Raw genomic sequence first — 13,839 nt, 5'->3', positions numbered from 1 at the left:
TTTATAGTGTAAAACAAAGATGATAACAGCTCCTTCCCAAAACAAACCTTCCTCTTGCCTGGGTACTAAACTGACTTTGTTGGACTAACAAATTAGCCACAAGATTAGAAATTATGGTTTAGCAGTCACGCAGCTGGAGGCTACAAGATTCTGACCTTCCCTAAACGTTTCCTAAGATCAGCGCTTGAGATATTTTGCAGACCCTGAACTTGATGGATCCGCTGGCACCACACAGATTGATAAACCGGCTCATCTGATCTTGTGGCCCGCACCCAGGAACTGACTCAATGCAAGAGGACAGCTTCAGCTTCCCATGATTTCATCTCCTACCTGACCAATCAGCACTCCTTGCTCACTGGCTTCCCCCCACCCACCAAATTATCCTTAAAAACTCTGATTCCGCAGCCTGGAGCAGTGGCTCATGCCTGTAATCCTAGCACTTTGGGAGGCTGAGGCAGGTGGATCACTTGAGGTCAGGAATTTGAGTCCAGCCTGGCCAACATGGTGAAACCCCTGTCCCTACTAAAAAATACAAAAATTAACTGGGTGTGGTGACGCATGTCTGTGGTCCCAGCTACACCAGAGCCGAGACTGAGGCAGGAGAATCACCTGAACTAGGGAGGCACAGGCTGCAGGGAGTGGAGATTGTGCCATTGCACTCCAGCCTGGGCAACAGACACCGTCTCAAAACAAACAAACAAACAAAATCTCTGATCCCCGAATGCTCAGGGAGACTGATTTGAGTAATAATAAAACTCTGGTCTTCCGCACAGCCGGCTCTGTGTGAGTTACTCTTTATTGCAACTCCCGTCTTGATAAGTCCCCTCTGTCTAGGTAGCAGGCAAGGTAAACCCACTGGCTGGTTACATAGCTTGAAGACAGCTCTGTATGTAAACTGTATCTACATCTATATCTACCTTGGTCAGTCTTAATTCTTGCTATGGTAATCTATTTTATTTTATGGTTGTATCATAATTTATTTCCTCAATTCCCTAAGGATAGACTTTTTGTTTGTTTGTTTGAGACAGGAGTCTCGCTCTGTCATATAGGCTGGGGTGCAGTGGTGTGATCTCGGCTCACTGCAGCCTCTGCCTCCCAGGTTTAAGCAATTCTCCTGCCTCAGTCTCCCAAGTAGATGGGACTACAGGAGTGTGCTGCCATGTCTGGCTAATTTTTGTATTTTTAGTACAGACAGGGCTTCACCACATTGGCCAGGATGGTCTTGGTCTCCTGACCTCATGATCTACCTGCCTTGGCCTCCCAAAGTGCTGGGATTTCAGGCGTGAGCCACCGTGCCCGGCTTTTTTTTTTTTTTTTTTTTTTTTTTTTTTTTTTTTTTGAGACAGGGTGTCCCTCTGTCACTCAGGCTGGAGTGCAGTGGCACAGTCTCTGCTGACTGCAACCTCTGCCTCTTAGGCTCAAGGGATCCTCCCACCTCAGCCTCCCGAGTAGCTGGGACTACAGGTGCACACCACCACACCTAGCCAAGTTCTTTATTTTTTTGTAGAGGCAAGGTCTCACTATGTTGCCCAGGCTGGTCTTGAACTCCTGGGCTCAAGCAATCTGCCTGCCTCAGCCTACCAAAGTGCTGGGATTGTAACTGCCCAAGGGGTTCACCTTGCACGCAGCCTAGACAGAGCCGATTAATCAAGAAGGGGGAATTACAAAAGACAAAGTAATTCACACAGAGCCTGCTGTGCGGGAGCCCTGAGTTTTGTTATTACTCAAATCATCCTCCCTGAAAACTCAAGGATCAGAGTTTTTAAGGATAATTTGGTGGGTAGGGGGCCAATGAATCAGGAGTGCTGACTGCTCGGCTGGAGGATGAAATTGCAGAGAGGTGCTGGGCGCTGTGGCTCACACTTGTAATGCCAGCACTTTGGGAGGCCAAGGCGGGTGGCTCACGAGGTCAGGAGATCGAGACCATCCTGGCTAACACGGTGAAATCCCGTCTCTACTAAAAATACAAAAAATGAGCCAGGAGTGGTGGTGGGCGCCTGTAGTCCCACCTACTTGGGAGGCTGAGGCAGGAGAATGGCGTGAACACAGGAGTCAGAGCTTGCAGTGAGCTGAGATCATCCCATTGCACTCCAGCCTGGGCGACAGAGCAAGACTGTCTCAAAAAGAAAAAAAAAAAAAATTGCAGAGTCAAAGCTGTTCTCTTCTGCTGAGTCAGTTCCTGGATGGGGGCCACAGAATTGGTTGGCAGGTCCAGTGTGGACATCTGGTTGTTAGAAATGCAAAAACCTGAAAAGACATCTCAAAAGGCTATCTTAGGTTCACAGCAGTGATTTTACCTCAAGAGTAATTGGGGGCCAGGCACAGTGGCTCACATCTGTGATCCTAGCACTTTGGGAGGCTGAGGCAGGCGGATCACTTGAGGTCAGGAGTTCAAGACCAGCCCGGCCAACATGGCAAAACGCCGTCTCTACTAAAAATACAAAAATTAGCCAGCGTGGTGGCAGGTCCCTGTAATCCCAGCTACTGGGGAGGCTGAGGCATGAGAATTGCTTGAACCTGCGAAGCAGAGATTGCAACGAACCAAGGTCGTGCCACTGCACTCTAGCCTGGGCGACAGAGCAAGACACTGTCTCAAAAAATCAAAATAGAAAAATCTTATGACCTCTAGAATAAGAATAATGACAGGTAATATTTAGAACTCCAGCCCTTCTCATTTTGGCTTGGTGGCTGGTAGCCTGTGGCCTTTCATTTGTTTTACAAGAACAGTTTGGCTTTCTGGAAAGGGCTATTATTTAAACGATACACTAAATTCTTTCCCAAAGCTAGTTTGGCCTGGCTGGGCGCGGTGGCTCACACCTATAATCCCAGCACTCTGGAAGGCCGAGGTGGGCGGATCACCTGAGGCGGGGAGTTCCAGACCAGCCTGACCAACATGGAGAAACCCCGTCTCTACTACAAATACAAAAAATTAGCTGGGCGTGGTGGTGCATGCTTGCAATTCCAGCTACTCAGGAGGCTGAGGCAGGAGAATCAATTGAACTCGGGAGGTGCACATTGTGGTGAGCCAAGTTGGTGCCATTGCACTCCAGCCTGGGCAACAAGAGTGAAACTCCGTCCCAAAAAAAAAAAAAAAAAAAAAGTTACTTTAGCCTATACCCGGGAATGAACAGGACAGTTTAGGGGTTAGAAGCAAGACAGGGTCAATTAGGTCTGATATCTCAGTTATTATTCTTCGCAAAGGCAGTTTCAGGATGACAGGTGTGAGCCATCGCGCCCAGCCCTTGATATTTTGACTGGTCGCAACCCTTTTGCTTTTACAAAAATGAAGTAATGAATATATCCTTTGTGCTCGGGTTTCAGCATTTCTGCAGTTATTCCAAGAAGTGTGATTGCTTGACACAAGGAAAAATAAATTATTCCTCAGATTGAAGTTAAATCTGATGATCTAATTCTCCATCAAAGAAACCAATTTAATCACTCTTTGACACACCACCCCTTCAGACTATAAAAGAGAGGAATCTGCCACCCCTCCCACATGAGTTTTCTTGTCTTCAAATATTCCCAGTCTTGGCAGGGAGTGGTGGCTCACGCCTGTAATCCCAGCATTTTGGGAGGCCCAGGCGGATGGATCAGCTGAGGTCGGAGTTCGAGACCAGACTGGCCAACATGGTGAAACCTTGTCTCTCCTAAAAATACAAAAATTAGCCGGGCGTGGTGGCACCTGCCTGTAATCCCAGCTACTCGGGAGACTGACGCATGAGAATCGCTCGAACCCAGCGGGCAGAGGTTGTAGTGAGCGGAGATTGCGCCACTGCACTCCAGCCTGGGCGACAGAGTGAGATTCTGTCTCGAAACAAAAACAAAAAAACAAAAACCCAGTCTACCAAGCCACCACCTCAGGCTCCGTTTCCTCCTCGCACGGTCCCCATCTGAGGTTACAAAGAGATAAACTGAGGCACAACCAGTACTCGCGGCCCAAGACCTCTCCCTGGCCTCACTGTCCCCCTTTCGTTCTCTTCCCCGGGCCTACTTCCAACCCGGATCCCTCCTTCGCGGCTCAGCCCTCGACTCCCACCTCGTCCCTCACCTCGTCCCTCCTCTGCCCCCTCCGCGGCTGCGGAAAGGGACGCGAACCGTCCTGGTCCCATCCGAGCCGCCGTAGCGCGAGTGCCGCGGGAGTTCGGCAGCCCAGGTCGCCAAGGCAACGGGCTGCGCTGCGGGTTGCTGGCTGCTGGCGCTAGGCTGCCCCGGGGAGGCGCTGCGGGCCGGCGGCCCAGGCACTGCGAGGCGGCGAGACCGCAGGTGAGCAGGAGCTGGGCGCCCGGTTGCGGCCCCAACGCTCCGGGCCTGGCGTCGACTTGTCGCAGGGAGCGAGGGGCTGAACCGCCGGGGACCTCGGGGAGGGAGGCTGCGGTCCGATCTTTGTCCCTCAGCCACGCTGGGGACTGAGCCCCCGACGCCCTTTGACCCCGCCCCGCGTTCAGGGAGAGTCCGTTTTCGGCTGTTTATTTGTAGCCATTGGTAAACCTCATTCGAAAGTTTCTTTAAAAAAAAAATCCCTTCTTATTTGGGGGCCGGAAAATAACTCGAAACTGTGCAGAAAATGTATTTGTGTGTGCGACTGTTCTGGGGCCAGAGAGGATTGACTTCTTTGTGCGTCAGTTTTATCGTCTGCAAAATGGGAATCATGGTAGCACCTGTCTGATGACGTTATTACAAGGTAAATTTATATTTGAAATTCGTGGAGGTAAGTCCTCAATACTTGGGAGCTTTTATTATTCTACTACAACGAAGACCATCATTGAGCATTTATTGTGAGTCAGGGCCCGGGCTGATAGCCAGGGTAAAAAAGTGAACAAGAGACATCGTGTCCTGAGGGAACTCCACAGTTTTCCGGAGGAGACAGACCCGTAAACAAGAATTCACAGTGATTCCGGTTATGATTTTGGACGTGCAGAGGGACTGTGAATGCACAGAGAAAACAGTTTAACCTGGATTTCTGGAGGTGAGGTTAGTGTGGATGATCAGGGAGAGATGCCAAAAGAAGGTGACTTCCAAAATGAGACAAGAAGGCTGCGTTTATGTTGACCAGAAGATGAGGCTGGTGGAGTGTACCTTGCTGTAGGTAGAGAAAGCAGTGTGTGCAAAGCCTTGGGGAGAGAGTGCAGACTTCTTGGGAATCTGCAAGGATTTCAGGCTAGCTGGAGAGCAGATTATGAGAGTTGGAGGGGGTCTGGCTAGATGGTGTTTGAGAGACAAGCAGATGCTCCTCCTGGAAGACTCTTCGTAAGTGTGGAGGAGTTTGGGCTTTATCTTGGGGGCAGTGGGAAGCCATCAAAGGGTTTTAAGCCAGAGGTGTGTGTTTTTGATCAAAGGTATGGTTTCAGAAAGATCAGTTTTTTGTGTTTCTCTCTTGGTCTTTTTTTTTTTTTTTTTGAGACAGAGTCTTGCTCTGTCGCCCAGGCTGTAGTGCAGTGGCGCGATCTCTGCTCACTGGAAGCTCCACCTGCCGTGTTCACGCCATTCTCCTGCCTCAGCCTCCCGAGTAACTGGGACTACAGGCGCCTGCCACCGCGACCGGCTCATTTTTTGTATTTTTAGTAGAGACGGGGTTTCACCGTGTTAGTCAGGATGGTCTCGATCTCCTGACCTCATGATCCATCTGCCTCAGCCTCCCAAAGTGCTGGGATTACAGGCATGAGCCACTGCGCCTGGCTCTCTCTTGGTCTTATCATTCCTCCCATCTGTTTTTCACTTTGCAGGCATTCATTTGTGGTGATTCATATATATGTGTGTGTGTGACTGTGTGTGCGTGTATGTATTTATTTTTGAGATGAGGTCTCACTGCGTTGCCCAGGCTGGTCTCAGATTCCTGGGCTCAAGTGATCCTCCTGTCTCAGCTTCCCACGTAGCTGGACTGCAGGTGCACACCACTGTGCCTGGCTAATTAAAAAAATATTTAATGAGCATCTTCTATGTGCAAGGCACCGTGTAGGTAGTAAGGAAGCAGGTCCCTGCCCTCAAGGAGATCACAGATTGGTGAAGAAAATATGCATCAAACAAGTGATTATAATTGTGAGGAGAATTGTGAAAGGGGGCGCATGTTAAGGTCAATCTAGCATAGTTTGGAGATTCAGGTAGGGTTTTGATAAAATGTCTAGAGGGTGTAGTCTGAGTTAGCTATCATGGGGATATTCCAGACATATTCAAAAGTACGTTCATGGAGCCAAAAGCAGTCCACTACAACTGGAAGTTAAAGATCAATATTGAAAGAGATCCATCTAGAGAGGTTAAAAAAAAAAGGCTGAGATTATTCAGGGCTACTGCGTTGCATTCTCTTGGAAGAAAGAGTCATGCACTTAGGCTACACTAAAAGAAATGGCTAGAGAAACAGGAACAGGAGAGAAACCAGCAAAGTATAGTAATGAAGTCCAAAGGAAGAGGTTGGCCTTTGTAGATGTTGCTGAGATGTCTGAGTAATACAAGTTAAAAATTAAAATGTGTCTTTTTGGGTAAATAAATATGGAGGTCAGTTGGGACCTCATTGAGCAGATTTGGTGAAATGGTTGGGGCGGAATCTATAATATCAGCAGCTTTCAAAGGTTCAATATAATATATCAGTGGGATGAGTTAAGAGTGGGATGTGAGAAAGACAAAGTGTAGGCAGCTCAGAGAAGTTTGGCTGCGAAGGGAGGTAGAGAGAAGGCTGGGGAGCGATTGGGGAATAGGTGAAGTTTTTTTGAGCATGAGAGATTAAACGCTGTTGGCAAAGAGCCAGTAGAGAGGGAAAGGGTGAGAAGATACAGGATATGAAGGAGAGAATTGATAGTATAACTTTCCTGAGAAGGTGGGAGTAGAGGAGTTCCACAGTACAGATCCTTCAATAGGAGTCTGATGCCTGTTACTTTTTGGAGACGTGGGAAGCCAGGTTATTCCTGAAAGGAGTGCACCAGTGTAATGCAACAAAAATAAAGGTATAAGTGTGGAAGGCAAGTCACAATTTTCATTATGGGCAGATAGCAGGCATTTATTGAACTAGTATTGTGTTAAGTACTTTTCATGCACTTTTTTTTGTTTCTTTCTTTTTTTTTTTTTTTTTTGAGACAGAGTATCACTCTGTCACCCATGCTGGAGTGTAGTGGTGCAATCTTGGCTCGCTGAAGCCTCTGCCTCCTGTGCTCAAGCTATCCTCCTGCCTCAGCCCCCCAAGTAGCTGGGAATACAGGTGCGAGCCACCACGCTCAGCTAATTTTTGTATTTTTAGTAGAGATGGGATTTTGCCATGTTGGCCAGGCTGGTCTCGAACTCCAGACCTCAAGTGATCTACTCGTGTCGGCCTCCCAAGGTGCTAGGATTACAGGCATGAGCCACTGCGCCCGGCCTTAGGCACTGTTCTTGATGAATAATGTGATGTTTACAACAACCCTGTGAGATAGGCCTTCTAATAATTGCAAGTTTATGGATAAAGAAACTGAGGTAGAATGCTCACTCAGGGTCACACAGTATTTGAATCTAGGTTTACCTGAAGACCCAGAGCTTTTACTCTTTTTTTTTTTTTTTTTTTTTTTTTTTTGAGACGGAGTCTCGCTCTGTCGCCCAGGCTGGAGTGCAGTGGCCAGATCGCAGCTCACTGCAAGCTCCGCCTCCCGGGTTCCCGCCATTCTCCTGCCTCAGCCTCCCGAGTAGCTGGGACTACAGGCGCCCGCCGCCTCGCCCGTCTAGTTTTTTGTATTTTTTAGTAGAGACGGGGTTTCACCGTGTTCGCCAGGATGGTCTCGATCTCCTGACCTCGTGATCCGCCCGTCTCGGCCTCCCAAAGTGCTGGGATTACAGGCTTGAGCCACCGCGCCCGGCCGAGCTTTTACTCTTAACCACTACCTGGATGATATAAATCTCTACCGGTGATATGATTGTCTGCTGAAAAAATTCAAAAGAATTAAGCTAAAAATACTTAGATATAATAAGGCTAAGTGAACAGCAGTTATAAGATAGACAAAAAGCAATCGCTTTATGCAACCAAAAATAGAAAAGGTAGTTGTAGGAGAACTGACAATAGCAACATGAAAAATAAATACTTCGAAATAAACTTAAAAATACATGTACCTGGCTTAGCCACACAGAGTAAGAGTTGGCTGGGCATGGGGATGGGAGGACAGGATGAGTAAGGTAAAGTAGTTTTCCCATGGGAACATCAGAGTATTGATACTGGAGAAGGGTAGGTTAAAAAAAAGAGGTGTCTGTCATAAGACATCATAAGATACTGACTTTCATGGTTTTATAAAATTGAAAAATTGGCCCGGCATGGTGGCTCACACCTGTAATCCCAGTACTTTGGGAGGCCAAGGCGGGCGGATCATCTGAGGTGAGGAGTTCGAGACTACCCTGGTCAACAGGGTGAAATCCCATCTCTGCTAAAAATACAAAAATTAACTGGGTGTAGTGATGCACGCCTGTAATCCCAGCTACTTGGGAAACTGAGGCAGGAAATTCCCTTCAACCTGGGAGGCAGAGGTTGCAGTGAACTGAGATTGCACCATTGCACTCCAGCCTGGGTGACAAGAGCAAAACTCCATCCCAAAAAAAAAAAAAAAAAAAAAAAGACCATTAGGTGGGAGCTATATATATTAGAAAGATGTTTATGTGATATGGTTAGGTGTAAAAAGCAGATTACAGTACAGTATGTTGCTGTTTTTTTTAAATGTATACATGTTTATAATAAAAATGTCTGGAAATACTAGTTCTTTTTAAAAATGTTAAATCTTTAATTGTGATAAAATGTACCATCTTAACTATTTTTAGGTGTAAAGTTTTGTAGTGTTAAGTGTATTCATGCCGTGCAACCAATCTGCGCAATTTTTTCGTCTTGCAAAAGTGCAAAAGCCAAACTATACCTTTAATAGGTTTAGTTCCCCATTTCGCCCTCCCCACCAGCCTTTAGCAGCACCCATTCTACTGTTGTTTTCTATGTGCTTGGTTACTCTAGATACATTGTGTTAGTGGAATCTTGCATCCTGTCCTCAAGGTTCATCCTTGTTGTGTAGCATCTGTCAGAATTTCATTCTTTTTGTAAGGCCGAATAATATTCCATTGCATGTTTATACCACACTTTGTTTATCCATTCATTGATGGTCACTTGGAGTTGCTTCCATCTTTTGGCTGTTGTGAATAATACTGCAGTGAAACATAAGTGTACTAAAAGGTAAGCTGTTTATGAGATCATGGGGAAACTTTTATTCTGTTCCTCATTGCCTTAATTTTCCTTTTTTATGAGCATGAATTGCCTTCATAATCAGAAAAAAAAAAAATCAGGAAATATCTTCTTTAGGGGGCTGGGGAAATAAGGGTAAAAAAGGGCAGTGGCAGCAGGAAGGGAAAGGAGAGGGCAGATTTGAGAGACATTTCAGAAGGAGAATCAACAGGACTTGACCACTAAGAGGTAAGGGAGAGAGGAGTGGAAGATGAAGCTTTCCTGGCCTCTGGTGGGAAGGGGCATCAGTCCTGTTGGGGCTTTGACTAGGGGAGGAGGGAGGAAATAAGGCTGGAGAACCACCTGAGCCTTTGTTCAGCAGTTTGGACTTCTTCTAGAAGGTGGGAGAAACCATTGAAAGGAAGTGAAATGACTTGATCTGATTTGCACCTAGAGAGATTACACTGGCTCTTTCCAACCATTCTTTAAGCTGAAGCCAGATAGTGCCAGGTATCCCTTTGTGTTGCCTATGCTTGAACTTCTGTTAATTTCCTTTTATTTGAGATGAACCTTTAGTACTGAAGTACACATATCTATTATTCTAAAAGCACCTGGAATATTTTAAACAATGTTTTGGTTTTTTTTTTTTTTTTTTTTTTTGAGACGGAGTCTCACTCTGTTGCAGGCTGTAGTGTAATGGCGTGATCTCGGTTCGCTGCAACCTCTGCCTTCCATGTTCAAGCAATTCTCCTGCCTCAGCCTCCCGGATAGCTGGGATTACAAGCACCCGCCATTATGCCTGGCTAATTTTTGTATTATTATTATTATTTTGAGATGGAGTTTCACTCCTATTGCCCGGACTGGAGTGCAATGGTGCAATCTCGGCTCACCGCAACCTCCCCCTCCTGGGTTCAAGCCATTCTCCTGCCTCAGCCTCCTGAGTAGCTGGGATTACAGGCATGCGCCACCACGCCCAGCTAATTTTGTATTTTTAGTAGAGACAGGGTTCTCCATGTTGGTCAGGTAGGTCTTGAACTCCCAACCTCAGGTGATCCTCTCGCCTCAGCCTCCCAAAATGCTGGGATTACAGGTGTGAGCCACCGGTCCCAGCAGTTTTGTATTTTTGTAGAGATGGGGTTCCACCATGTTGGCCAGGCTGGTCTTGACTCCTGACCTCAACTTATCTGCCCGCCTCAGCCTCCCAAAATGCTGGGATTACAGGCGTGAGCCACCATGCCCTGCCTGTGTTGACTTTTATGTCAATAACACAGTCTCCTGTAAATACACTTTTTTTTTTTTTTTTTTTTTGAGATGTAGTCTCACTCTGTCCCTCAGGCTGGAGTGCAGTGGTGCAATTTTGGCTCGCTGCACCCTCCGCCTTTGAGGTTCAAGTGATTCTCCTGCCTCGGCCTCCGGAGTAGCTGGGATTACAGGCACACGCCACCACACCAGCGGTTTTTTTTTGTTTTTTTTTTTGCGTTTTTAGTAGAGACGGGGTTTCACCATATTGGCCAGGCTGGTCTCAAACTTCTGAACTCAGATGATCTACCCATCTTGGCCTCCCAAAGTGCTGGGATTATAGGTGTGAGCCACTGCACCCAGCCATCCTGTAAATATACTTTCTAACTTTAGTAGGAGAAATATGAATAATTGGGAAAATAAGAAACAAAAATAATTCAAGGTAGAGCATGTCACAATTCTGTTAAAAGTTTAAAACTTAAAATTTTTTACATTTTATTGAAAATTCTGACAGCCTCCTTTTGAGAGAAAAAGACAATATAATGTACACAGTGTCATATTAAGGAGCTCTTACAAAATGAAAATGTGTGGGGTCCAGATGGACTCAGCCCATCACTTAGCTCCACTCCCACAAACCTGTAGTCTCTCTACTTCCAGAGCATTGCAGACAGAGGGAGCTAACTGCTGTGCTAACATTTGTCAATAGCTCTGCAGTTTAGAAGAGCAGGATTTCCAAAAGATGCAAATCCATGATCTCATTTTAGTCCTCCCAACAATTCTGTGGGGTAGGGATCATCATTCTCATTTTCAAATGAGAAAACTGAAGATCAGAGGATGTGACAGATCCCTCTCAGATACTATATCTAATAAGTCCTGGAGTTTGAATCCAGGTTTTATTTTCTTCTTATATTTTAGCCTTTTATTATGGAAAATTTTAAACATACAAAAGTAGAAAAGATAACAAAAGACACCTAATATACTCAGCTTTAACAGTTACCAACATATGGTCACTTTTATTTCATCTAAATTGCCCACTTCCACCCTGCCTTAAATTATCATAAAGCAAATCCTAGGCATCGTATTTCATCCATGAATACTGTACTTCAATACACACATCTAAGAGAAAAGGATTTTTTCCTCCTCCTTTCCCCCTTGTAGTCACAATATCATTATTACACCTAAGGAAACAAGCAGTAGTCATTCCTAAGTATTACATAATATCCATTTGGTATTCGGTTTCCTCAACAATTTTATAAATGGCTTTCTAAAAAAATGTGTTTTTCAAGATGTAGTCTTGCCATGTTGCCCATGCTGTACTTGAACGCCTAGGTTCAAGGGATCCTCCTACCTTAGCTTCATCAGTATCTGGAAATACAGACGTACGTCAGTGTACCCAGTTTTTGTTTTTTTTTTTAAACACGGAGCCTCACTCTTTCACTCAGACTGGAGTGCAGCGGCGTGATCTCTACTCACTGCAACCTCTGCCTCCTGGGTTCAAGCACTTATCCTGCTTCAGCCTCCTGAGTAGCTGGGATTGCAGGCATGTACCACCATACCCCGCTAATTTTTGTATTTTAAATAGAGATGGGGTTTCACCATGTTGGCCAGGCAGATCTCAAACTCCTGACCTCAGGTGATCTGCCCGTCTGCCTCAGCCTCCCAAAGTGTTGAGATTGCAGGCATGAGCCATCATGCCCAGCCTGCCCAACTTTCATAAATGTCTTTTTTTTTCTTTTTTTTTTTTTGAGACGGAGTCTTGCTCTGTCGCCCGGGCTGGAGTGCAGTGGCGCGATCTCAGCTCACTGCAATCTCCGCCTCCTGGGTTGACACCATTCACCTGCCTTAGCCTCCTGAGTAGCTGGGACTACAGGCACCCGCCACCATGCCCGGCTAATTTTTTGTATTTTTAGTAGAGATGGGGTTTCACCGTGTTAGCCGGGATGGTCTCGATCTCTTGACCTCATGATCCGTCTGCCTTGGCCTCCCAAAGTGCTGGGATTACAGGCATGAGCCATCATGCCCGGCCCATAAATGTCTTTTTACAGTTGGTCTGTGTTCACTGGGATCCAAACAAGGTGCCCATATTAGACCTGATTGATCATCTCTTAAATCAAGCTTGTCCAGTCTGCAGCCTATGGGCCACATGTGGCCCAGGACAGCTTTTAATGAGGCCCAACACAAATTTGTTTGTTTGTTTGTTTTTTTTTTTGAGACGGAGTCCTGCTCTGTCACCCAGGCTGGAGTACAGTGGCCGGATCTCAGCTCACTGCAAGCTCCACCTCCCGGGTTCATGCCATTCTCCTGCCTCAGCCTCCCGAGTAGCTGGGACTACAGGCGCCCACCACCTCGCCCGGCTAGTTTTTTGCATTTTTTAGTAGAGACGGGGTTTCACTGTGTTAGCCAGGATGGTCTCGATCTCCTGACCTCGTGATCCACCCGTCTCGGCCTCCCAAAGTGCTGGGATTACAGGCTTGAACCACCGCGCCCGGCCCCCCAACACAAATTTGTAAACTTTCTTAAAACATTATGAGATTTTTTTGTGTGTGTGATTTTTTTTCTTCTTCCAGTGTGGCCCAGGAAAGCCAAAAGAATGGATACCCTTGTTTAAAATCTTATTACTCTGTAGCAATTTCTCCTCTTCTTTTTTTTTTTCCCTTTGCCATTTATTTGTTTTATAAAGTCGTATCATTTGCCCTATGCAACTTCTCATATTCTGCATTTGGTTGATTGCATCTATTTATTTATTTATTTTTCTTAGATGGAGTCTTATTCTGTTGCCCAGACTGCTGGAATTCAGTGGTGCAATCTTGGCTCACTGCAACGTCCACCTCCAGGGTTAAAGCAATTCTCCTCCCTCAGCCTCCTGAGTAGCTGGGTCTACAGGCGCATGCCACCACGCCCAGCTAATTTTTGTATTTTTAGTAGAGGTGAGGTTTCACCATGTTGGTCAGGCTGGTCTTGAACTCCTGATCTCCAGTGATCCACCTGCCTTGGCCTCCTAAAGTGTTGAGATTACAGACGTGAGCCACTGCGCCTGGTCAGCATCCATTTAATATGTTTATTCCTTTTATGGTTTTTTTGTCCCTTGTACCCTATAGGTGATGCTCTGCACATCCTATTGTATCATGTCAGGAGGCAGTAAGGTCTAATTAGCTCTCTTTGCATGATAATTAAGATTGATCATTGGGTTCAGATGTTGATAGTATGATCAATCTATTATAAGTCTCCCATCAGTCTTTCACAGAATGGCTTAGCAACTACTAATGATCGTTGTCTAGATCCATTATTTTATTATATTGGGGTTACAAAATGAATTCACATTTTCTGATGCTAAGTCACATGCTCTGTTTAATCCCACTATCTCCCAATTAAAGGAAGCCTTTACACACTGTCATCTATGCTCCACTCTGGTAGGTGGAAAAAAAATTCCTCATTTAGTAGCTCAACTTAAT

General features: G+C 45.9%; 1 protein-coding gene and 1 long non-coding RNA gene across 14 annotated transcripts in view; one reads left to right on the top strand and one right to left on the bottom strand.

Annotated features, from left to right (window-relative positions):
• Positions 1-3,410: 3,410 nt before the first annotated feature.
• Positions 3,411-4,144, bottom strand: LOC140709001 (uncharacterized). Its single transcript, XR_012089315.1, has 2 exons — positions 4,049-4,144; positions 3,411-3,647 (listed from the first exon to the last, which is right to left on the bottom strand). It is a non-coding gene; the product is annotated as an uncharacterized lncRNA (long non-coding RNA).
• Positions 4,132-13,839, top strand: part of PKIG (cAMP-dependent protein kinase inhibitor gamma) — an 89,261-nt gene continuing 79,553 nt past the window's right edge. For 3 of the 13 annotated variants that reach the window (XM_008016464.3, XM_037982748.2, XM_037982744.2), the window contains exon 1: positions 4,156-4,263. The gene's annotated coding sequence lies outside the window, so the exon portion shown is untranslated. Of the gene's footprint in view, positions 4,264-4,321; positions 4,682-4,854; positions 4,967-13,839 lie in introns of those variants that run through there. The other 10 variants (XM_073006402.1, XM_073006407.1, XM_073006413.1 and 7 more) reach the window with 7 other exon arrangements.

The sequence above is a fragment of the Chlorocebus sabaeus genome, chromosome 2 (assembly GCF_047675955.1).
Source record: "Chlorocebus sabaeus isolate Y175 chromosome 2, mChlSab1.0.hap1, whole genome shotgun sequence".
NCBI classification, from domain to species: domain Eukaryota; kingdom Metazoa; phylum Chordata; class Mammalia; order Primates; family Cercopithecidae; genus Chlorocebus; species Chlorocebus sabaeus.
The sequence above is the reverse complement of the archived record's forward strand: the minus strand, read 5'-3'. Positions and strand labels throughout refer to the sequence as shown.